The following is a 24,968-nucleotide window of genomic DNA, read 5'->3' on the forward strand; positions in this document are numbered from 1 at the left end:
AGTTGAGGACTATGGTCAGACTTAAGCCATCATCCTCGAGGTGTATGGCTGTTGATTTATCAGTGTCCTTATTTTTAAGAATGAAATCTTCTCGAGGTTGCCATACACTCTGTGGTTTTATGTCAAATGAAGTAAAATGTTATATTCTCTCATAACTTCATAAATAAGAATATCTTGCTTTGAGGATGGAATAAAATGATAAGCTCTATTTGGCATCTATATAGTAAAAAGGTCGTGAAGAGATTAATGGTTCTTGGCAGCTGGTCAAATTTCTTTGATGTCCTCTTTTTTTTTTTTTTTTTTTTTTAAACTGGAATACTGCATTTGTCACTCCCTGAGCAAGTTGCCCACACATTTATGCACATAAATTATGGTGCCTTATTACATCACTTCCAACCTATCTGGATAAAAGCATGATGGAATTTTTTTCCCTGTGTGCAATTTCCATTTTGGTGGCATTTCTGTTTCCTAATAAATTCCAGACAAAATATATACTCAAAGCCTGTTTTTTATGTATTTCAGCTTTCTGTGTTCATCCACATTTTGTTTGGGATCTGTCCTGCAGGAATTTACTTAGGTTTATGACTATTTGGAGAGTAATTTGCAGAAATGGGGGTCTGGAGATTCATACAATCCCATTGTGTATTGTATCTTTCCTTTTTTTAACCCTATACTTCAATTTTTGGTAATTTGGATATGATACTTAATGTAGTGACTTAATTCAATTGTTTTCTTATAGTTTCAAATTTGAACTCTTTCTAAACTATTATCAGGAAGATGCAAAAAACTCCAGAGTGAACTCTGACACAGATATAGAAGGAGGGTCCTCTATTGTTATGCTTTTCTTTCTCCAAAGACAGGCCAACTTATTAACTTCTACGACTTCACTGTCTTGATATATAAAGGTACCCAAATGCCCTCAAGTGGTCTCAGCCTACACTCACGTTCCTGCTGCTTCTTTTCCTCATTTCTCTGCCCTCAAGATGTAGAAGTTGGCTTTTGGTGCTACCTAACCAATGTTTAAAGGACAGGTGTTTACATATATATTTTTTGGTTTTCTAATGTTTTAATATCGGCACCAACAAAAAATGTTTACTGGGAAAAAAATATTCAAACAAATACCAACTTGATTAAAATCAGTTGAACAATAAACAGAAAAAGGAACACATTAAAAAATGAGCCCTGCAATCTGTTCAGGTAAAAAACATAAACTTACTATGTTCTTCATATTGAGAAGATAGTCATACAATTCTACTAGATTTACTGAGAAATCACTCTACCCTTTGCGAAGATATATGTAACTATATGGCTCAGTTATCCAGCTCATTGGGTTAGGGCCCTAGGTTCATGGGAATCTACAGAAAAATATGACAACATGATATTCCTGACAATACTTTTGACTGTCAACCCCATATACTCTTTACTCACCTAGAATCGAGTTGACTGGTTGCATTGCTTTCTGGTGGAGATGCTCAGGGGCTTAGTCAGAGGCTGGCAGTGGATGGGGTTTGGAGATGGAATAAGAGTGCAAAAAGCCTTCAATGAACAGGAAATTATCTGAAAACTGTTTATGATGTATGCAACAAAGTCAATTCCAATATTAAACTTTATATCCTAAGAAAAATCAGTAGACATATTATCTCACACTTATTAGAAAGGCTAGTATCAAAAAAGAGAAAACTAGCATTGGCAAGGATGGGGAGAGCAGAGAAGACTTGTGCACTGTAGGCAGGAATGAAAATTGGTGCAACCACTGTAGAAAACAGTATGGAGGGTCCTTAAAAAACTCAGAATGAAACTACCATAACATCCAGAAATTCCACTTCTGGGTATTTAACTTGAAGGAAATGAAATCGCTAACTCAAAAAGGTATCTTCACCCCATGTTCATTGCAGCATCTTTATAAAAACTAACATGTGGAAACAGCATACGTGTCCATCATTGGATGAATGGATAAACAAAATGTGGTATATATATTCCATGGTATATTATTCAGCCATAAAAAATAAGGAAATCCTGCCACTTGTGACAACATGGGTGGATCTTGAGGGCATTATGCTTAGTGAAATAAGTCAGACAGGAAAAGATAGATATTGTGTGGAATCTTTAAAAATGTGGAATCTCAAAAATCCCTCAAGTTTATACAGAGAACAGAGAACAGATTGGTGATTGCCAGAGGTTAGGGATAGAAGGTGGGCAAAGTGGGTGAGGGGGTCAAAGGATACAAACTTCCACTTATAAGAAAAATAACTTCTGTGATGTAATATACAGCAAGATGACTGAAGTTAACAATATTGTATTTTATATTTGAAAGTTGCTAAGAGAGTATATCTTTAAATCTCTCATACACACACACACACACACACACACACAAATTCATAACTATGGCATGGTGATGGCTATTAACTAAACCTCTCGGAGCAATCATTTTGTGATAAATACAGATTTCAAATCATTATGTTGTACAGCTAGAGTTAATATGTTGTATGTCAATTTTATCTCACTATAATAAAACAATAGCAACAACAAAATAAGCCAACAACAATAACAAAAAAGATATTTTCCCAAGCCTTAGGATTATGTAATGGATGATTATTTGTAGGTAGGTTTTTAAAATGCAAAGCTCCGTCTCAATCTTCTTGTTGTTATTTAACTCAACAATCTCTATTGCATTAAAAAATACTTCACTCTCCGAAATATATAAAGAACTTATACAACTCAACACCAAAATAAAACCAAAACAAAACAAAACATAGAACCAAATAAAAAATGGGTAGAAGACATGAACAGACCTTTCTCCAAAGAAGACTTACAGATGACCAACAGACACAGGAAAAGCTGCTCCACATCACTCATCGCCAAGGAAATGAAAATCCAAACCATATTGAGATATTGCCTCCCACCTGTCAGAATGGCTTAAAATCCAAAACACAAGAAACAAAAAGTGTTGCAGAGGACGTGGAGAAAAGGGAATGCTCTTGCAGAGGAATGCAGGTTGGTACAGCCACTCTGGAAAACAGTATGGAGGTTCCTCAAAAAGTTAAAAACAGAGTTACTGGTGGCACCTGGGTGGCTCAGTGGTTTAAGCCTCTGTCTTTGGCTTGGGTCATGATCTCAGGGTCCTGGAATCAAGTCCTGCATCGGGCTCTCTGCTCAGCAGGGATCCTGCTTCCCTCTCTCTCTGCCTGCCTCTTTGCCTACTTGTGATCTCTCTGTCAAATAAATAAATAAAATATTAAAAAAATAGTAGTGATCCGAAGGGGCACGTGCACCCGAATGTTTATAGCAGCAATGTCTACAATAGCCAAACTATGGAAAGAACCTAGATGTCCATCAACAGATGAATGGATAAAGAAGATGTGGTATATATACACAATGGAATACTATGCAGCCATCAAAAGAAATGAAATCTTGCCATTTGCGACGACGTGGATGGAACTAGAGGGTATCATGCTTAGCGAAATAAGTCAATCGGAGAAAGACAACTATCATATGATCTCCCTGATATGAGGAAGTGGAGATGCAACATGGGGGGTTAAGGGGGTAGGAGAAAAATAAATGAAATAAGATGGGATTGGGAGGGAGACAAACTATAAGTGACTCTTAATCTCACAAAACAAACTGAGGGTTGCTGGGGGGAGGGGGGATGGGAGAGGGGGGTGGGGTTATGGACATTGGGGAGGGTGTGTGCTATGGTGAATGCTGTGAAGTGTGTAAACCTGGCGATTCACAGACCTGTACCCCTGGGGATAAAAATATATTATGTTTATAAAAAATAAAAAAATGAAAAAAAAATAGAGTTACTATATGATCCAGTAATTCCATTATTGGATATTTACCCAAAGAATATGAAAACACTAACTGGAAAAAATATATGCATCCTTTTGCTTATTGAAGATTATTTACAATAGCCAAATTATGGTAGCAGCCCAAGTGTCCATCAGTAGATGAATGGATAAAGAAGATGTGGTATATATATAATGGAAAATTACTCAGCTATAAAAAAGAATGAAATCTTACCATTTGCAACAGCACAGATGGAGCTAGAGAATGTTATGCTACGTGAAATAAGATAAAGACAAATACCATATAATTTCATAAATATGTGGAATTTAAGAAAATAAAAACAAATGAACAAAGGAAAAAAGAGACAAACCAAAAAACAGGCTCTTAACTAGAGAGAAAAAAGTGGTGGTTACTAGAAGGGAGTGGGGGAATAGGTGAATTAGGTAAAGCAGATCAAGAGTACAACTTATCATGATGAGCCCCGAGTAATGTATAGAATTGCTAAATCACGGGGCTCCTGGGTGGTTCAGTGGGTTAAGCCTCTGCCTTCAGCTCAGGTCATGATCTCAGGGCCCTGGGATTGAGCCCCACATCAGGCTCCCTACTCAGCAGGGAGCCTGCTTCCCCCTTTCTCTCTGCCTGCTGCTCTGCCTGCTTGTAATCTCTCTCTCTCTCTCTCTCTCTCTCTGTCAAATAAATAAATAAATAAAATCTTTAAAAAAAAGAGAGAAAATTGCTGAATCACTATATTGTACAACAGGAACTAATATAACACTGTATGTTAACTGAATTAAAAATTTTAAAAATGGTTCACTCAATAAAGCTGGAGAAAAAAAGCAAAGCTGAAAGATAAAATTAAGTTAAAAATTAAAAATCTCAAAAAAAAAGTTCACTTAAGAAGTTAAATTTTAGACCAAAGTTATAGTAGACAAACTCTGTGTCTTGCACAACTTGTGAAATGCATACTGTGAAATGCTGCTACTACGTTTTGTGGCAACGTCTTCCCATCCTACCGAGGAAGAAACTCTGAGTTTTCTTAGTCCCAAAGATAAGAACATAGTGTTTTTGGCATGTGTACGGATTTGAGCACTATGCTTGGAGCCAAGCAGAATAAGGAAAGCTGAGTTACCAAAAGGAATTGTAAGATACTTTATAATGGACTACACAGAAGGGTTTTAGATTTTCTACTGTGTTAGAATTCATTCAATTAATTCCACAAATATTTACTGAGTGTCCACTACAAGTCAGCCATTGTTCTAGCCACCATAAGCTCATATGTTTTCAGATGATGAAAAACTTTTCCATAATCGAACAATAGTCATTGGGAGTTACTAGATTATGGAGATGATGGTTATGATAATGATGGCTAGTTAGTTAAAAAATAGTCACTGAAGATCTATTTTATAACAAGCTCTCTGCCAGAAGCTGTGCACTAAGTAGTACTTCTCACTGGATTTTGAAGTCTTTAAATTATTTTTCTTATTTTATTTGATTAACATTTACAAGTCAATATCTAGGGAACTTGGTCAAAGAGCTCATTAGACGGGTGCCTGGGTGGCTCAGTCAGTTGTGTCTGACTCTTGATTTCGCTTAGGTCATGATCTCAGGGTGGTGAGATCAAGCCCCAAGTTGGGATACATGCATGGAGCCTGCTTAAGATTCTCTCTCTCTCCCTCTGCCCAGCCCCCCCCCCCAAATAAAAAGAGAACTCAATAGAACTTCCCCAATGGGCACAATCTTGATATGACTGATGATCTTGTCTCTCTCTCTGCCCCCTTCTCTAGCTTTCTCTCTCTCTCTCTCTCCCCCTCTGTCTCTCTGTCTCTTTCTGTCTCTCTCCTCTTTCTCATGCCCATTCTATCCCCATTTGGCAGAATACAAAACAGCTCACCATCCCTACCCTCCTGGAGCTTACATAACAATGTGAAGATAGACAATACATCAACATAAATATGTCAGTTATCAATTACATAGGCAAGTGATAAGTCTCTAAGGAAAAATAAAGCCAGGAAATGCAGCAAACCATGGGGGAGGGGACATTTTTATAACTTTAAATAAAGGTGGTCAAAAGGTCTCACTGTGAAGGGACATTTGAGCAAAACCCTACAGGAGGAGGGGGAGAGAACCATGTGGATATTTGGAGAGGAGAATTTCAAGCAAAAAGGAACAAGGATGATAGCCACATGGCTAGGATGGAATGGGAGAAGGGAGGCCAGCAGGAGATGAGCGAGAGGGGAAAGTGAGGTGAGTAGATGGTGAGTATCCATGCAGCAGTGTGGTCAGGCTGCCACAACATGATAGCAGAGGCTGGGGGCTAAAATTACAGAAAGTGGTTTTATCACAGTTCTGGAGGCGAGACTTCCAAGGTCAAGGTGCCATCAGGGTTGGTTTCTGGTGAGACCTCTCTTCCTGGTTTGCAGATGATGACCTTCTCACTATAACTTCACATAGCCTTTCCTCTATTCATGCTTGGGGGTGAGGAGTAGGGGAGAGAGAGAGACAGGGAGGGAGAAAGGAAGAGGGAGAGATCTGGTGTCTCTGTCTCTTTTTATAAGGACAATAGTCCTATTGGATCCAGGCTCCCTCATCTCGACCTCATTTAACCATAATTATCTCTTTAAAGGCCCTATTCCTAATACAGCCACCTTGATGGTTAAAGATTCAATATATGAGTTTGGGGTGGGGGGCACAGTTCAGTCCATAACCATCTACTATTGCAGAAAGTTGTAAGTCAGAGATAGGTGAGTGGTGGAGAGACAAGCTGAGAGTTTCTGAAAAAAATCACCTTGGTTGTTGAGAAGCTGGGAGAGCAGTTAGGAGGCTGCTATGATAAAATGGGGAAAGATGATGATAATGGTGAACCCCACAGAGTGTAGGATCTGCTGTGTACATAAATTTGGGAATAATCTGGATATGACATTTGTCATGCCATTGAGCTCTTCTGTGAACATCCCATTTCCTTTGTGTATCGATCTCTCTGGTATAAGACACTGCTATGTCATAATCTCTTGTCAAATGTGTAGGGAATTCTATATTTTATATATTACATATATAATATATATAATATAATATAAAATATATTCTATATTAATACAAATTAATATTAATAATAGTCAAATATCAAAGATTGTTAACAAAAGTTTGAAATTCAGAATAAAATGTTTTGCCTTTTTCTTAGTAGGATGGCACTTCCACTCACTTGCAATTTTGTAAGTTGTCTTGGGTAGAAAAGAAAACCAGGTTAAGGAAAACATAACTGGGGAAGTCTATGGGAGTGTGTTTGGGTTGAAAAATCTGCTTTCCTCCAATCCGTACTTGGCTGACTTTTCTTGGCATACAGCTTTCACCCCAAAAGTCTCTTCCTCTAAGAGGCCTTCCATGACTACTCAATCAAAGGTATTCCGTGCAGTTGCTTTCCACTGGGTATGCTGCTTTCATTTCCACATTGCACTTTCACTCCTTGATATTTTCTTAGTTGGTTGTTCATTGTTTACTGTCTGTCTATCCCTCCTAAAATGTGTGCTCCAGGAGAACAAGGTCTTTGTCTTGTTTGCCACATATTCCCAGCATCTAGGACAGTGCCTACCACATAGTAAGCACTCAATAAATATTTGTCAAGTGAAGGAAAGCAAGGAGACCCCGTAATGTAGCTCACCAAGACTTCCTGTGTAAAGGGAAAGAAATCCCTTCTGCATAGTACAATGTTGAGGTTGACAGGGGACCACACAGTAGACAGAGGGCTGGGCAGATTTCAGGGCTAGAAGCTTTGTATTTTTGAAGGTTTATGTGCAGACCTGGGAGTCAAGAGATTGGGGGTTCACATCTGCTCTATCTCCAACTCCCTCTGTGACTATGGTACAAATCATTAACTTCCGCAAGCATTAGCTTCTCCATTTGTGTGGTGTTACTGGCTAGTTTAAACATTTAGAAACCTTCATTGGCATAGGTAACTCTATTTATCCTGTTGCTTTCAGGAGATTGAGTGCTTTGTGGAATGGAGCCCTGTTTTCTTTTTGGCTTCTGAACTGCCCTGCCTTGGCAGGCAAGGTGATTCATTGCCTTGAATTCCTCTCCTCTATTTCCCAGTTTCTCCTCTATTTCCCAGCTTCTATCCTCTGGCTATCCCTGACCCTGAACCAGGAGATACTGCTTGGTAGTAAAGGGCATAGCTTTGGATTCTATCAGACTTGGGTTAAATGCAGCAACACTACTAACTCTGTGAGCTTGTGCAAGTTACTCAGTCTCCCTGGGACTCAATTTCTTCATCTGTAAAATAAAGCTGAGGAGGAGTGGTAAGAATTAAGTGATAGGATATGAGCCAAGAATTGAGTGTAGTGCATGGCATGCATGCAAATCTGGTTGTTGCTATTCTCAATGACTGGTACCCTCTTCACCAAGTCTAGGAAATTCACCTGATCATGTTACGTTTACTCTTCTTCCTTAGCTCCAAGGGTTGTTATTGAGAGTTTAAAATTTGGCAATTAGAAAAGTTAATCTCCACCTTTTTCAGATATCTAATTTGTACAATTAAATAAATGATTTTCACCACCAGTATGACCTGCTCATCATTTTGTCTCTGATGGCTAGGGTTGCTAGTGCTCAGAAATGTCTCACTTCACCTTTTATTTTTTTTTTTTCCAGTTCACCTTTTAAATAATGATCTTATAAAAAAAAAAAAACAAGTGCTCTAACACTATGTCTATACAAACAGAACCAGACAGAAGTTCATGTAATTTCTGGGAGAATAGGAACCTAGACATATCTAATATAGATGAATCAAATTAGATTGTAACATGTTAATACTTGATGGACTACTTAACTTTTCTTCAAATGTTTAGTATGAGCAATATTTTTTTAAAAATAGTTTTATTCTGAAACTTACCTAATCTCATCTTTTCCATGCAATGGATGGTGTACTGGCTTCACACACGCCCAGACTAATGAACTATTTGCTTGGTGTCATGGGTGGAATTTGTTTCCTCTAAAAAAAAATCTCAGTAGGGACATTTAGTATACATTTGCCAACATATCAAGTGGTATCGCAGGTTTTCCTGAGTGGCATGTGATGTTACTTTCTGGCTTGAAGTTCTAACTTATCCTATAGGATAGAGCAGTGAAGTGGGGGCCAAATCTGTTGGTGTTAAGACGTCTCAGTAGTAGAAGAAAGAGAAAGAAAGAGGGAAAGAGGGAAAGAAAGAAAGAAAGAAAGAAAGAAAGAAAGAAAGAACAAAGGAAGCATTGTAAGAAATATTTATAAGTCAAATGTTACAGAGAAAAACTCCAAACCAAAACCTATTTCAAAAAATGTTGGAGGAAATGGTATCTCTTTTTATGTGCTTAAGAAAACAGTTAAAAAGAACTTCACAGCATTGGGTCTATTAAGTACATTTATTCCAGTGATTTCCCAGATATTTCCAAGTTCCATTTAAAACAGAAGTCTCCTATCAAGCAATCCTTTGAAATTATTTACCCTTTTATGGTTGTAAAGTATGGAAACATAATACTTTTAATGGAAACTCTAATAAACGGCATATGCTACAAAGTGTCTACTGATGTGCTTTATAGGTTAGTATTCTTACGTCACATGAACTTGCCAGTCTTTACTGCCGATCCCAGTAAATGCCCCAGTGATGGGGATGAGGATAGCGGGAAGGGCAAGGCCATGCAAGAAGGGCATGGATCGCTCATCTCACCAGAAAGGTACAGCCGCCAGAGTCCTGACAGATAGCAAATTCCACCAACAGGCAGAAACAGAATTATCTGGATTAAGGCCTTGGTTTTGCCAGATGGTTGGTGACTTGGTGGTCACCATAACTTGAAAAATGTTTTTTCTTGTATTCAGTATAAAGGAATGTTCTGTATCGACTTGGTTGTGAATCTCTAGAATAAAATAGTATGTAATATTTTTAGCACATATTTAACTGGCAACAGAAAAATTAAAACCACGTGACTTATAATGTGAAAAAGGTATTCTGCTTAAAATCAACTCCCTATCAGGAAAATTTAATGTGCTTCACCAAATGCATATTTTCATACAAAGTAAATATATTTTAAAGTTATATATCACTAATTTTATGATGAAATAGTATTAGCAGATCACAGATGGATTCCTTTCTGCCTTCCTCCTGCCCCCCGACCCCCGAAACACACACCCCAGCAAATTACTTTTCATTGAAGTGTTTTCAAAGTATTCTCATTTGTGTATGCTTCAAATTAACAATTCGGGCATTCTACATTAAAGAGCAATTGATTTATTGACATTTGATGGATTCATACTTGTGTTCCTTGGTTTTGAAATCTTGTTAAAATGTTGTTAGTAATCTGTGGATATACATTTTAAACAACTGTCATTAAATTTAGAATAACTGTCATAAAATAAGGAGAATTAAATTTAATAGAGTAGTTGCTATGTATTTAAATGCCAGTGGATGATTAGAAGCAGATTTATTGAGGGTTTAATCATGGCTGGATAGATTCATGTCTTTCCAGCAAATATATTCATTTTAGTTCTTTTGTTTTATTTTCCTTTTTTACAGTGAGTGGTTTGTAGGCATGTAAATTGTTACCATATCAAAAGCTGAAGCCTCAAATAATTAGTATTCAAAATATAGAATCCGTTATACTGCTCAAGATAACTCAAGACTGTATATTAATTCTTGGTGAGCCTGGAAAAGTCTTTGCTGAAAGACACAGAGAAGCCCAGAGAAGAGTGGCTGTTAAGAATAAGGAAGAAATCCACCTGATTGTGTTCATATTTGCCACTTGGTAAGACAGTTGTCTAACCAGTTTAAAAATGCCTTTGATACTACGGGTAAGATATCCAAGACTGATACTTTTAGCAGCATTGCTCAAAAATGTCAGTTTGATATACTTAGACTATCACGTTTTAGTTCCCTTTTATTTTGAAAGAACAAGACATATCTTCCAAACTATCTGGAGAGCTTGGTTTCTTTTCCCCAGGCTTCAGGCCACCCTATCCCAAGTTTGAAGCATTTTGTTAGATGTCTTTGATCTTCTGTTTGACTTCTGCTTCGTGGAAAAATGCTCATAAACCTTTAGAGAATGGCTTTCTGTACTTTTAGATTTATTCAGGAATTATAAACAGTGGACAGATCTATAGCAAAACGATTTTAAGAGCACTTAGGACTCACATGCTAATTTATTTGCTCACCACCAGAAAGGCTTGTTTGGTAAAAAGAAGCTTAAAAAGTTCAACTTTGCTTAGTGGAAAAAACTCCACTTTTAAGTGGCTAAGAGTATTGCATTTCTGGTTTTTTCTTTTTTTAAATATTAAGATCTCTAAAGCAACAATCTTTTTAAAGATGTTATGCACAAGGATTGGCATGACATTTGAAATGGCTTCAAGAGTCCTGTTACTCTTGACATGCTAGTAAACACTTCACAGATGTGCTTTTCCACTGCAGCCATGTCAAGACAGAATACAAAATCTGCGACTACAGACAAGTCCTCGCATGTCTTACTGCGAGGGCAAGAGTGGGCTAGAAGACGTCAGGGTGAGAACCTCCTATTTGCTCTAATCCATCATTACTCCAACCTAATTGTAGCTTTTCCATAAATTAGGGGATCAACCTTTTGAGCTCTACATTCTTAGATGTTGGATAACAATTGTGGATTCAGATCAAAGAAACAAACAAAATTAGAAATCTTTGCCATTTGGCATTTTGCAATTTTAAAAATATCTTTCAGTATAAAATGTGAAAAGGGATTAAAGATCATTTATGCTATTGCTTTTTGAAAATGGAGTCTTCTGGAGCTCTATAGTAGTTGCAAACTGATGTCTCCTATGCTGATCAGTACTGATGAGGGATTTTACTTGGAAAATCACTTAATGTCATGTTAAAATATAGATTTCAGCTTCTATTGAAAAATCCATTCTGGCAACACTAGCATTTTCTCCAGCAACACCAACTAGAAATAGTAGTGGCTGCACATTTTTTAAGACAGTTTCATTTTTTAAATAATATTTTCTACTCTTCAGCCATGACACTGGGCTTCCTGACTCATTTACCTGTGGCCTTCAGTTGGCAGTTGTGTCTGTGACTCCTGTAGAAAGATTACTCTGCAATACTAACGGTGTTACTTGTGTATCCATATGAGAGGCGGTCTGCAAAATTTAAGTTCTGTTTTGATTAGATACCCATTATGCAGAACTGAACTCTTTTCTTTAGCTGGACATTATGTTGATGCAGAAGTTGTTTGGGAAATCACAAACCATTCTCTCAATAGAGCTAATTCAGTGGCCTTGGTCCTTGCTGGCTGAGCTTCAGTGGGGTAAGGAGCTCTACTCTGGGTTCAGTGCAAGAAGAATCTCTTGCTATGTGGGTGGCATGTAATATACAAATCCCCAGTAGAATAGTTCCAGGAGGACAGAGATTTTGTTTTCCTTGTTGTCAAAATCTGTGTACCTAGAAGAGTGTTTGGTGTATGGCAGGTGCTCAGTAAATATTTCCTGAATGAACTAGATGGATTATTTATGAAATGTGCAAGCTTCAATTTAAATAAGAAGTATTTTTTTTAAAAAATAATGATTATTGTTATTACTGTTCACTGAATGCCTTCCATGTGTTAGGTACTTTACAAACTCCATTTTATTTATTTCTCACAGGAATTCCATGGGATAGTTTACCCATCATATATAGGGACACTGAGATTCAGAGATTTTTTTTTAATTGTCTGAAGTCATATACCTAGAAACAGCAATGATTTTTTACTCAAGTCTGCTTGACTCCAAAAAATATGTTCTTACTGCTACTCTGTGTTTCCTTTTAAACATAAAACCATATTTTGAAATATTAAACAAAGTGATGATGGAAGAGTTCCATCAAAAAGAACCAAAACATCTGACAAATTGCTGACATTGTCTATTTAGTCAACTTGCTTGGCTTTTTATTCCACAAAATCAGCCATTTGGCTGTTTTCTGGACCTTGCAGTGTTGCTGGGTGAACTGAGCATGCAAGAGTTAATCTGGGAAACTGGATCAGAAAAATTACAAGACTGCCCACATTGAATTGGTTATTCAACCTCAGACTCTCCTCTCACCAGGCAATTGGCTTCCCTGACCCCATTGTTTTTCAGCTGGAGAGTCTAAAGGGTTGCATTTTTCCAGGGTGGCCCCTTTACCTCTGGTTTGTCCCACCATAGCATAAAAGGTTGGTCAAACTTCCAAAACTTTTGGCCTTCCTTGCTACCTATTGATTGTGTTTATTTTGTCCCAGGTCACCATCTTTCAATGTCTACCTTGTCTGGTAATCTTGCTCCAACTCCTGATTTCTCCCCTAGAATGGAAATTTTGGGTTATGTATTTTTGACCTTGAACAGTGGCCAGATCCAGTTAATCCAAACGTAAGAGTTTAGCACACAAGACTCAAGGCACTTGACTTTAGTTGGACAGATCTGAACTGGTCAATGTAGCTTGAGCCTGAGAAAGTTGTTTAACTTCTGTGTCTCATGATTACATTTTCTTCTCTTCTTTGTGGAGATGTGGGAACAGTTTTAAAATGCTTATAAAGTTGTTAATTAAAAATGTCCATGAATTCAAGGTAGTATATTAATAACATTTTGAACCAAGTTTCTGTTAATTTATATCTAAAAATAATTATGTAGGTATAACACAGGAATTGTCTTTACATACAAAAATCAAGTAAGTGTGAAACCCAGAATGGAGAATCAAAATTGAAGCAAATGTAGAAAATGATGACCATTAAAGTTAAATAATTGAACAACTTCTGGAAGTAGGATCCATATTTTTTAGATAACACTTTTATCTGTATCTCTTTCCATATTTTTTTCATTAAAAAAGTAGTGTAGGGGTGCTTGGATGGCTCAGTGAGTTAAGCCTCTGCCTTCGGCTCAGGTCATGGTCTCAGGGTCCTGAATCGAGTCCCTCATTGGGCTCTCTGCTCAGCAGGGAGCCTGCTCCCAACCCCTCTCTCTGCCTGCCTCTCTGCCAACTTGTGATCTCTCTCTCTGTCAAATAAATAAATAAAAATCTTTAAAAGATATATAAAAAAATAGAAAAGTAGTGTAGTTTAGATACAATAAAATTTACCCTTTTTCATATAAATTTTTATGAGATGTCAAATGCAGTCACATAACTACTGCTATATTAAAAATATAGTATACTTCCATCACACCAAAATATTTTCTGTTCCTCTTTGTAGTCAAATTCTACCCTTGACCCCAATCTCTGACAATTAATGATAACCAATATGGAAAATTTGGATTCCCTAACCATTTGTGGTATTTTCTGGCCCTCTTCATGCTTCTCTGTGGGAATTAGAGTTACCAACACAAGACAATACTGATATTCTGGTGATTGCTATTGCCCTAAGTAATAACAGCCTTTTCCATGACTCAGAAATCTCATGCTATTTGCCAGCATCTATGAAACCAGGGCAGTTTACCTTGTTTATTTGCAAATAAGGTAAAATTTCAGACCATTTATATGATTCTTGACTAATTTATTCCTTCCCAATCTATATACATCTTATTTCTTTTCCTTGCCTTATTTCATTGGCTAGGAATTCTAGTATGATGTTGTAAAGAAGTTGTAGGAGGAACATCTTTGACTTGTTTCCAATCTTGGGTGTGGGGGTGGGGAGGGACATCCAGTTTCTCACCATTAAATATGATATAAGGTACTAAATTTTGATAGATGCTCTGTGTCAGTTTTAGATGTTCCCTTTTATTCCAGTTTGCTCAGTTTCTGCTAAAGATTTTTTTCATCTTTGTTGAAGATGGATATTGGCTTGTTCTTTTCTTATAACATCTTTGTTCCATTTCAGCATCAGAGTAACACTGGCATCATTAAATGAGTTGAGAATTTCACCCATTGTTTCTATATACAAACTCTGGGAGAGTTTGTACAAGGTTGTTGTTATTATTTCTTTCTTAGACGTTTGGTAGAACTTGCTATGAAGTCATCTGGCCTGGAATTTTCTTTTTTTAAAAGGTTTTTAATTAGAAATTCAATACTTTTAAAAGATATAGGACTAGTCAGGTTATTTATTTCTTCTTGAAGGAGCTTTTTTAGGGAGCTTAAGGTCACTGGTTGATAGTTCCAACATCTTTGTCATATTTGAATGATTTTGTTGATTATCTTTTAATAATGTTTTATTTTTGTTTGCTGCTTTGTGTGTCTTGCAATTTTTGGTTGAAAGCTGTACATCTTATGTAGAACAGTACAGACTTAGGTAAGTAATATTCATGCCCAATAACGGGCATGACTTTTATTTTTGCTAGGCCTTTAGTGTGTGAGACTATCAACCCAGACAGTAGGACTGGGTTTGGGTTATTTTCTTGTTATGGTTATAATCACTATACCACAAGCTTCAGCTTCTAGCATTGTCTTGTGTTTAGGATAGGGAGTGGCTTGCCAGAAGGTTTTTCTCAATGTCTGCTTCACTCTAAGACTTAGGTCTTCCCTTTATGCTTTTGCCTCAGAAAAGAGTCTTTCCATACTTTTGAAGGTCACTGTTACTGTTTCTGGAGTTTGCAACCTGATGTTGGGAGTGGCATGGAGGTGACTTTTGTTGTTCTGTTTCAATCCCAGTTTTAGATGAGTGCTCCACCCCTGTGCCTTGGAGTTAGGGCCTTCTCAGTGATTCTCCTCATTTGGAAGTTGGCAATCCCTAATGTATTCTTGCCCTTCCCCAGAGGGTTTTTCTGTTCCTTTTCTCACCTGCAATATGTCTTCACCTATACCTTGAGGGTAACAGGGTGTAGTGCCCTTCTTCCAGTGGGATAAGGCTGTAGGAGACAGGAGAGAAGGATACGGGCAAATCTTCGTGCCTTCACCTCAGGGGTTGCTCTTTCGTTCTCCAAGGCTGTACCACAAGGGATATTTCTTCAGACTCATTCTGTTTTTGGTTTTCCCATGCACACTCAGTGAGGTCTGTGAAAAGGGTCTGCAAATGGGTGGGAATTCCTCTCTATCTGTGGATCTCAGAAGTTTTCTGCTTTCATTTTACACTCTATACCCTATCCTCTCACAATGGACCATTCTGCATTCATTAACAATTTTAATCAGTTTTGTTTGTTTGTTTTCTGGACCTGGCTGAGTAGGAGGTTCAATCATGTTGCCTACATTTGCCACAACAAAGACCAAAAGGTTTGGCACAAGGAGCTCACTATCCAGGACATCTACCTGAGACTGTTGGTCAAACTGTATGTGTTTCTGGCCAAACAAACTAACTCCAATTTAAACCATGTTGTTGATTGAAGTTGTGTTAAAGAGGTCATTCATGAGTCATACCAACCAGCTGCCTCTGTTCCTCTCCTGGTTGATCCAGAAAATGAAGCTTCCTGGCCAGAAAGACAGAACAGTGGTGGTTTTAGGGACCGTAACCAATGTGTGTGGTAGGAGGTGCCCAAACTGAAGATGTGTGCACTGTGTGTGAACAGTCATGACTGTAGCCACATCCGCAAAGCTGGGGGCAAGATCTTTATATTTGACCAGTTGGCTGGACTCTCCCAAGGGCTGTGGCACCGTCTTACTCTCTGGTCCATGAAAGTGCCCACTTTAGGTATAGGGGTATATTGGCAAGGCCCTAGGGACCCCGCACAGCCACACCAAACCCTCTGTGCAATCCAAGAGCTGGAAGCTGGAGCAGGCCAGATGCAGCAAGGCCAGCATCAGCTACAAAAAGTAACCCCAGATCCTGCCTTGTTATTAAAAAGATTCTGGTGCTGAAAAAAAAAATTTTTTTTAGCCAATTTTCTTCCTTTCTTTTTCTTTTTCTCTTTCTTTCCTTTCTTTCTTTCTTTCTTTCTTTCTTTCTTTCTTTCTTTCTTTCTTTCTTTCTTTCTTTCACCAGCTTGTATAGCATCTGGTGTTTTGCTGTAGCTAAGCAAGTGCTCTCCTTGGAGGCATCTTTGTTTGCATTTCTTAAGCTAATTGTTTGCCCTGTGACCACGGCTCTGTAACAGATTCAAGAAAAGTTGTAATTTTGTAAATTATCTAGCTTTTTTTTGGTCATAAGTATGGAGTGATATTCTTTCTTGTTTCCTACATCCCATAGTGAGGCCAGAAACCCTATTTCTTGACCTATAAGAAAAATTATTTCTAGGTGTTTAAACCATCTACAAGCAAATCTTATTTCATAGACCAAATGTCAGGTAATTTTGGACTTCAAATAAAAGAAAATCCAATCCAAAATATGTAAACCAGCAGTTTTTATTGTCTCATTTGAAAGGAAAGTGGAGGTACAGGTTTAAATCAAGTCAACAATTTTGTTAGGGTTCTAGGTTCTTTCTCTTTTCCATTCTGCTATTCTCGGGACATTGTTGAGTCCTTTAGGGTAACTTCCTCATGTGTCCCAGGATGGCTACCAGAGTTCTGGACATCACAGAGGTGGAAATGAACAAGCCATACATTAAAAATTTAAATAAAATTAATGACTTTTTCGTGTCATTATTTTTTAAGAGAAAGAAAGAAATCACAAAGACTTCCTATCAGTCTTGCCACATGTCTTATTCAACAGGACTGGGTCACATGCACATTGCTCAATTGTTTATTAGAATAGGAATGGAACTCCCCTATTAGATTTAACATCAAGATTTGTCTCTGGCCTGGAAAGGGGACAAATTCCTCTGAAGTACATGGTAAATTCTGTGTTTTATTTAAGAAATTCTGCTGTACCACAAGGTCATAAAGATAGTTCTTTCTCCATTGATACTCTCCACATTGTCTTCTCATAATTTTGAAGTTTTGCATTTCATAGACTTCTAGTTAACACAGAATTCATTTTTATATATAAGGTCTGTAGGGATTTTCTTTCTTTTTTTTTTTATGATAAGGATCGTCAATTTTCTCCACCTCACTTATGAGATAGAACTTTCTTTCCCCACTATTTATTCTGCCACTGCTAGCTCCCTCCTGCCCCCCACCAGGTACCAGAAGTACATATACCAAGTTCTCTGTATGTGTATGTCTGTATTGGGGTTTTCTATCTTGTTCCATTAGTCCGTCTATTTATCTTCAAACTAATATCATATTGTTTAAGGACCAAAGCTTTATAATAAGTCTTGAGATTTGGGAGGGCAAGATGCTTCCCTCCTTATTCTTATTTTTCAAAATTGGTCCTTTATTCTTCCGTATGGATTTTAAGGTTAGTTTATCAGATGTAGTCAAAATCTCTTTTAAAATCTGAATTAGAATGGCAATAAATTTATAAACTAATTTGGGAAAAACTGTCATTCTCAAAACATTGAGTATGTTTACCTATTAACAGTCTATACATTTCCATTTATTTGTGTCCTGAAATACATTTTTCTATTTTCTAGTAAGATACTGTACAACTTTTGCTATATTTATTACCTGCTCTATAACTTCTGGCTGCCATTGTGGATGAGATCTTTCCTTAATTACATTTTCTAAATGGTTCTTTATTAGGTACAGTGAAACTACTATTTTTATTTATTGCTTGTCTATCCAGTAACATCAATGAGCTCTCATTAATTTTACTAAATCACTTATGGATATTTTTAATTTTACATGTAGATAATCATATCACTGGTTAATACTGACCATACTGTTTTGCTCATTTTTTGAGTTTTCTCTCTCTCTCTCTCTCTCTCTTTTTTTTTTTTTTCTGTTTCTGAGTTTCTGTCCTGAATAGAAGCAGTACTAGTGAGCATCTTTGCCTTGTCCCTGACTTTAAAGCTAAAACTAATACAATGTTATATGTCAATTATATCTCAATCAAAGAAAAAGTAATGCTTCTAATGATTCATGTTTAGTAAGACATTTGGTTTAGATTGTTGACAAGTCTACATCTGTTTAAGAAAATTTCCTTTTGCTCCAAATTTACTGCATCTTTCTTTCTTCCTTTTTTCTTCCTCCCTTCCTCTCTACTCTCTTTCCTTGCCTCACTTGCTTTTATAAAAGATTAATAAATAAATGTTGAATTTTACCATAAGTTTGTGCATCTATGTTTATGACTATATTTAGCATATAGTTTTTCTCATACTATACTGCCCTTGTGAAATTTATTATTATTATTATTTTTTTTTTTGCCTTGTGGAATTTTAACATCAAGGTTCTTCTAGCTTACAAAAGGAGTTGGGGAACTACTCCCTTTTTTTAATCTCTAGAACTCTTATCTAATACAGGAGTTCAATGTTCTTTGAAGGTTGGGTGGTATCTCATCCAATAGTTATATATGTTAAATCAAACATATAGCTAATAAATCTAATATTAATCATTATTAAATTAATGGTTGTAATTACATTGATGTTATATTTTTAAAATAATGTTTAATATAATCACCAAATTAATACATTGATACTATAACTTAATACATAAATTATTAGGTTAATAAATTTCATATGTTAAGTGGATATCATTTAATATTTAATATTTTCTTCTCATTTTATAGTTGAGGCAGCAGCTGTATTCCAGCTACTCCAGTAATTGCCCTAGTTTGCCAGTTTTAGAGCTTTTCTTCTGAGCTTATCTTCTTTCTCTGGGAATTAAAAAACTCCCAGCTGATCTCAATGTATGGTGAAACACAGGCCTAGCCTACTGACTGATTCTCAGAGAAACTTTCTCCTTGACTTTTCCTGTCTCTCCAGGGCTCACTGAGGTGAACTGCAAATTGCCTTCCTGTGGGGTTAGGGCTTTATTTCAAACATCGAGAGCAATGGGGTTCTATGTGAAAACAAGCTTTTATACCTTTCCATTGGAATCCAACGCATTCTCAGTGGTCTCTGAATAAACTGTATCCATATCTAAAATTTAAGGGAAGTTAGTCCTGGTTTGAATAAAGCACTGTCAAGCAATATCATGAGCCATTAATCCATGCTGAAATAAGAAAGTAGAGGAGATGGCAGAGGGTCTGACTTATACCATTTGAGGGTCCTTGCTGATGTTTGTAGGTCACCATAGGCTTCCAAAAGAAGAGGCTGCATGGACAAGACCAGGTCTTCCCTTCCCTTTGTGAGATCTGGAACTAACCACAACATCTCTGACCTTCTTAGATGTCTTTTCCTCCAGCTGGGGACTTGAGAACTCCCTATACCTTGTAGATATGAAGCCAGCGTGGACAGCACAAGTTCATAATCCCAATGCTGGATCTTCTTTCCATCAGTTGGGGAATAATGGGCTTAATCGGGCCATTCAAAAGGAAGATCACTTGATCCTTCGTGTTCATTTCTTGAGTTTTATTTTCCCTTTACTTTCACCTCTATTCCCTGAAATCGGTATTGCCTAGAAATTCTTCCTACCACAATTATGTTGCTTTCCCAGAAACTCTGAAGCCTTCCCAGCCCACACCCAGGCCCCTGCATGCCACCATTCTTACTCACTGCTCCTGCGGGTTTTTCCAAGACAGGGAAGATTCAAAACACACTCTTTGAGGCAAAATGGCCCCAGGAGGAGATTCATGCTCACATAACAGAGTCTGAAAAGGAGTATAGCTTATTCCGACCCCTCTCCCATATCAGGATACGTATTTGAGAGGAATTGCCAAGTATTAAATTAAAAAAGCACACAACTTCATTCTTGTGGTTTTTGTACCCTATTTCAGACAGGCCTGGACAAATTCTACTAATTCTATTGTAAGTGATGGCTCTGAAAGCATTTCCAGCAACTTGAGGGAGAAAGGAGACAGGCAAGGTCGGGGAGAGGAAGGCTGGGTAAGATAAGCTTGATGGGCTCTAGAAGGACCACCCAATCTGCTTGGAAGCTGCTGCCACTCACCCTTCAGATTTTTTGAAAATCTGCTCCTCTGGAGGTAGAGGTTGGCAGGGGTGAGGTGGCACACAAGTGAAGAAGAACGAAGGTGTACCTCCCTTCTGCAAAGTGAGGCTAGCTTCTTTCTGCACTCCTGTGTGTATAGAGATTAGCAGTGTCCCTCTGCCGGCGGAACCAAAGGACAGGATTCTGGCTTTAGTGGTTGTCCCGGTACTGGGATTGATTAAACTGGACCTAAGATTGTAAGTTTTCAGTGTTCAAGGCAAAGTCTGGGGCTGGAAATATGGATGGATCTTAAACATTAAGCCCAAAGCAGACCACAAAGAGTAGAACAAGTGCTGGAAGAAGAGTGAGTAACTGAGCCCAGAATAGGTGTAGGAGGTGAGGTCAGGAAAAATCCTTCAGAGAATGCCTTTTAGGAGGCCTCACAATAACCATATGGTTCAGAGAAATCTGTACAAGGCCCAGCCTTATCGGGGGATTGGATCACAACATTTCATCCACATAGAATGGACGTATTGGAAGAGGAGACAGCTACCTACAGAGATCAACGGACACTGTGTCATAGCTGTAATCATGCCTGTAATCTCTGAAATGCTAAGGTAAAAAAATAGAGGACCTTAGGGGGTCTGTTGTGGGGTCAGAGCCATGGAAAATTTACAGAGAGGCCATGATTAAGCAGGGTTTGAAGTGATGCTGGCAGATAAGGATGTGGGAAAAGCCAAGAGAACAGCATGTGCAAAGATATGGGGACGTGACACAACATGGTGTGGATGGAGCCATAGAAGTGAGATCATTCCAGAGGGGAGGAGGCAGGGGTAAGGGAGCGAGTCAAGATTGGAAAAGAGGATCCATGGGCTGGCATAATGATGGAGGGCCTCAAATTCCATGCTAAGGAGCTGGGTTTGTTTGGTTTTCATTAGGGAGTGTGGAGACACTGATGTATTATAACCAGGGCTAGGTCCCATGTTAGGCAATTCCAGAACTCCAAAAGACCACGGAGATTAATTGAGTAGATTTCTTAAAATTAATGATACTTGTTACCTGTCTTTTATTCTGATCCACTTCCCACCTCCGCCCCCCAACACCTCCCAAAGACTTCAGCACATAGTTTAACTCTCCTTTCTGATTTTAGCTAAAACTCAGAAAGTTGCATGATTCTCTGAGATTAGAGCTGGTCAGCAGATAGTGACCCATTTGTTTTATTGCTGTTTTCTTTGTCAGTTGGATTTGAGTTTATCAATTAGTCAGTTTCTTTGTAGTGGAAAACTGCAGTTGTAGCATTCCAGAGACAAGCCTTAGTGGGCAAGTGAACCAAATGAATCACCATGAGGCATGTGAGGTTGTGGCTGAGAAACAAATATCTGTGATACATGCCACTGACTCAGGTTATGACTTTTTGGCCCCTGGATATCTGGTGTCGACCCTCCTCCCCCCACCCCGAAAACATGGAATGAGTAGACAAAACTTTGGTCTGAAGTTGAGCATTTATATGAACACATCTGTCCCAGCTTTCTAATTTGTGAGTAAAAACATTGTAAAGGTACCTACAAAGGAACACTTCTGGACCAAGACATTAAGATATTCAAGGCCTTTTCAAAAATGGAAATGATGAACATTCCCTCCTAACTTCACCTATTCAAGAAAGAGCTGGACACAGACATAACTAAGTAAGTATTATGGTTGAGGAGTAGTTGGATTTTTTTTTTTGTTTTTAGTCTCCTGGCAGAGGAAAAGTAAAGTATACTTATGGTGCGATGACTAGTGCTGATGGAAACACATAACCTAGGTGTAGGGACCCTGGTGAAGGGTGGAGGTCTGCATCTTGGCCCCTAGGGCCTTGTTATCCAGGATCCTGGGTGCAGTGTTGTGCAGGCAGGTGGCACTGGACAATGACAGCAAGAATGATTCCTTGGTGTTAGCAGGCTTCTTGGAAGCAAAGGCAGGATTTCTGAAAAGTGAAAATGATGCTCAAAGGCAAGGTCCTTTTCAAGGTCTCTTTCCCTGGCTGGAAGCTCTGGCTTGATTCTGGGATGAAACTTCAACCGGTGTTTTGGAAGCTGGGAATACCCATCTGCTTCAGGAAGGCTTAATCGTCAGAATTAACTCTCTGAAATTATAAGATCATTTTTGTTATTATTACTTGTAATTTGAGTAGAGTTGACACAAAATGTTACATTAGTTTCAGGTGTACAATATAGGGATTCAGTAAGTTTATACATTATCCTATGCTCACCACAAGTGGAGCTGCCGTCTGTTCCCATAAATTGCCATTCAGCCTCATTGACTGTATCCCTCATGCCGCACCTCTTATTCCCGTGGCTTCCTCATTGCATAATTGGAAAACTGGGTCTCCCACTCCCCTTTGCCCATTTCGCCCATTTCCCTGCCCTTTTCCCTTCTGGCAACCATCAGTTTGTTCTCTGCATTTATACGTCTCTTTCTGCTTTTTGTTTGATAAATTCATTTTTATATGAAAGAAGTGATTAAAGACCTTGCCCAAAGAATCAGAGCTCATTAGTGGATAGGAGGGTATTTAAGTCTTCTCTGACTGGCTCTACAACAGCTCTATCTAACGGAAATATAACACAGGCCACATATTTTATTATTGTATTTATTGAGATAAGCTTAGTATACCACATTATATCAGCTTCAGGTGAACAACACTATCATTTGATATTTGCATTTTATAAAGCGATCATTGTCATAACTCTAGTTATCATCCTCACCATACAATTGACCCTCGTCACCATTTTGGCCCACCCCCTAAAACTCTTCCCCTCTGATAACCACTAATCTGTTCTCATTATCTATGAGTTTTGTTTTGTTTGTTCATTTGGATTTTTTTTTTTTTTTTTTTAGGTTCTACATGTAAGTGAAATCATATGGCATTTGTCTCTCTGGCTGATTTCATTTAGCACAATACCCTTAAACGGATCGAGCCCCGTTTCGGGCTTTCTGCTCAGCAGGGAGCCAGCTACCTCCCTCTCTCTCTGCCTGCCTCTCTGCCTACTTGTGATCTCTCTCTCTGTCAAATAAATAAATAAAATCTTCAAAACAAAACAATATTAATTCTTCCAATCCATTAGCAGAGAATATCTTTCTATTTACTTGTGTTTTCTTCAGTTTCTTCAGTATCAAAGAGTTTTCATAGGCTTGGTTAAATTTATTCCCAGGTAGCATAGAAAAAAACTGCTCACAGGTATTTTATTCTTTTTGATATCATTGTAAATGATATATTTTTTTTAAAAGATTTTATTTATTTGACAGAGAGAGAGCAAGGGTAAGTACGGGAGCAGCAGGGAAGAGGGAAAAGCAAGGTCCCCACTGAGAAGGGGGTCTTATGTGGGGCTTGATCCCAGGACCCCGAGATCATAACCTGAGTCAAAGGCAGAGGCTTAACCGACTGAGCCACCCGGATACCCCAAGATCGTTTCATTAATTTCCCTTTTTCTTAATGGAAATGTCACAGATTTCTGTATACTGAGTTTGTATCCTGTAACTTTACTGAATTTATGTATTAATTCCAAGTGTTTTTAATGGAGTCTTTAGGGTTTTCTCTATGTTGAATTTTATCGTCTGCAAATAGTGACAGTTTTACTTCTTCCTTTCCTGTTTGGATGCCTTTTATTTCTTTTTCTTGCCTAATTGTTTTGGCTACCTTCCAGTATTATGACAAATAAAAGTGGTAAGAGTGGGCATCCTTTCCTTGTTCCATATCTTAAAGAAAAAGAATTTTATCTTTTTATGGTTGAGTATGATGTTAACAGTGGGCTTGTCATATATGACCTCTATTATGTTGAGGTATGTTCCTTCTTTCTGCACTCTGTTAAGAGATTTTTATCATAAATGGATGTTGAATTTTGTCAAATGTTTTTCCTGTGTCTGTTGAGATAATCACATAATTTTTATCCTTCATCTTGTTAATATGGTATATCATGTTGATTGATTTGTGAATGTTGAACATCCCTGAATTAAGTTCACCTTTATCAGGGTGTATGATCCTTTTAATGTATTGCTGAATTCAGTTTGTTAATATTTTGTTGAGGAGTTTTGCATCTATCTTAATCATCTATAACTTTCTTTTTTTTTGGTAGTGTCCTTGTCTGGTTTTGGTATGGGGGTAATGCTGGCCTTGTCAAATGAACTTAGAAGAGCTCCTTCTTCTCCAATTTTCTGAAAGTATAGGTATTAATTTTTATTTATTTATTTTTTAATGTTTGGCAGAATTTACCATTGCAGCCATCTGGTACTGCACTTTCTTTTTTTGGGAAGTTTTTGATTATTGATTGAATCTTCCTACTAGCAATTGGTCTATTCAGATTTTCTATTTCTTCATAATTCAGTCTTGAAAGATAATATATTTCAAGGAAGTTATTAATTTCTTCTATGCTGTCCAGCTTGTTGACATATAATTGTTCATAGTAGTCTCTTATGATCTTTTATATAAATTTCTGTGGTGTCAGT

General features: G+C 37.7%; 1 pseudogene; it reads left to right on the forward strand.

The window, feature by feature from the left end:
* Positions 1-15,800: 15,800 nt before the first annotated feature.
* On the forward strand, positions 15,801-16,458 carry LOC111142008 (annotated as a pseudogene).
* Positions 16,459-24,968: the final 8,510 nt, after the last annotated feature.

The sequence above is a fragment of the Enhydra lutris genome, unplaced genomic scaffold, assembly GCF_002288905.1.
Source record: "Enhydra lutris kenyoni isolate GAN:26980312 unplaced genomic scaffold, ASM228890v2 scaffoldscaffold7, whole genome shotgun sequence".
NCBI classification, from domain to species: Eukaryota; Metazoa; Chordata; class Mammalia; order Carnivora; family Mustelidae; genus Enhydra; species Enhydra lutris.